This window comes from Chaetura pelagica, unplaced genomic scaffold (genome assembly GCF_000747805.2).
Source record: "Chaetura pelagica isolate M959 unplaced genomic scaffold, ChaPel_1.0 C11186352, whole genome shotgun sequence".
Classification (NCBI taxonomy): Eukaryota; Metazoa; Chordata; class Aves; order Apodiformes; family Apodidae; genus Chaetura; species Chaetura pelagica.
The window spans coordinates 1-900 of NW_009965616.1; the positions used below are offsets into that span (position 1 = coordinate 1).

Consider the following 900-nt stretch of genomic DNA (forward strand, 5'->3'; position numbering starts at 1 on the left):
CCATCAGGATTGGACCCAGCTCTGCTCCCTGGGAAACACCCACTAGGTCCTGAGCTCCAATGAGCCTTTTGTCCAACCCTTTGGGCTCACTGTTTTCATCCCACACTTCACCAGCTTCTCTGGTAGGACAATCCTGCTCTGGCATGAGTCTGGGATCTTAGAGGAGATGGTGCCAAAAGCCTCATGAAGTCCAGGTAGACAATGTCTGCTGGCCCCCCCTCGCCTCCCCTCCAATGGCCCTATGAAGCAAAACCCACCACTGCCCTCCAAAGAAGGTGCAGGTGGCCTTTGGGCAGCAGGACTTCACTTACCCCAGGGTCTCATCCCAGTCACACCAAAGCCTCTGCCCAATGTTCTCCATGGTGAGCTGGAACTGCTTCAGGCAGTAGTGCTGGATCATCCAGCCATAGTCGGGCTCCTGGCACGCTGTGGCCACCAGCAAGTGCTGGGCTGGAGGATGGGAGAGACTGGGTCAGGACCTGCCGTGGTGGGGACCAGCTCCAGGGACAGAGAAGCAACCCCACCCTCCACCAGTGGCCTCAAAGCTTCCTCCTCAGGGTGTCAGTCACGGATGGGAAAAAACCTTGGAGATACCCAGTTCAACCTTCAAGCCAGAAGAACCCACCGTGGCCACTAAAGCACGGCCTGAAGTGCCACGTCCACACGTTTCTGGAACATCTCCAGGGATGGGGACACCAGCACCACCCTGGGCAGCCTGGGCCAGCGTTTAGTGACCATTTTGGTGGAGAAGTTTCTTCTGATATCCCATCTAAACCTGCTATGGTGCAACTTGAGGTCACTTTCTCTTCTCTTGTCACTTGCTCCTTGGGAGAAAGCCTGACCCCACCTCTGTCCAGCCTCCTCTCAGACAGTTGTAGAAGACAATGAGGTCTCCCCTCA

At 56.1% G+C, this 900-nt stretch overlaps 1 pseudogene; it reads right to left on the minus strand.

Annotated features, from left to right (window-relative positions):
* Positions 1–311: 311 nt before the first annotated feature.
* LOC104395946 lies at positions 312–450 on the minus strand (annotated as a pseudogene).
* Between the last annotated feature and the right edge of the window lie 450 nt (positions 451–900).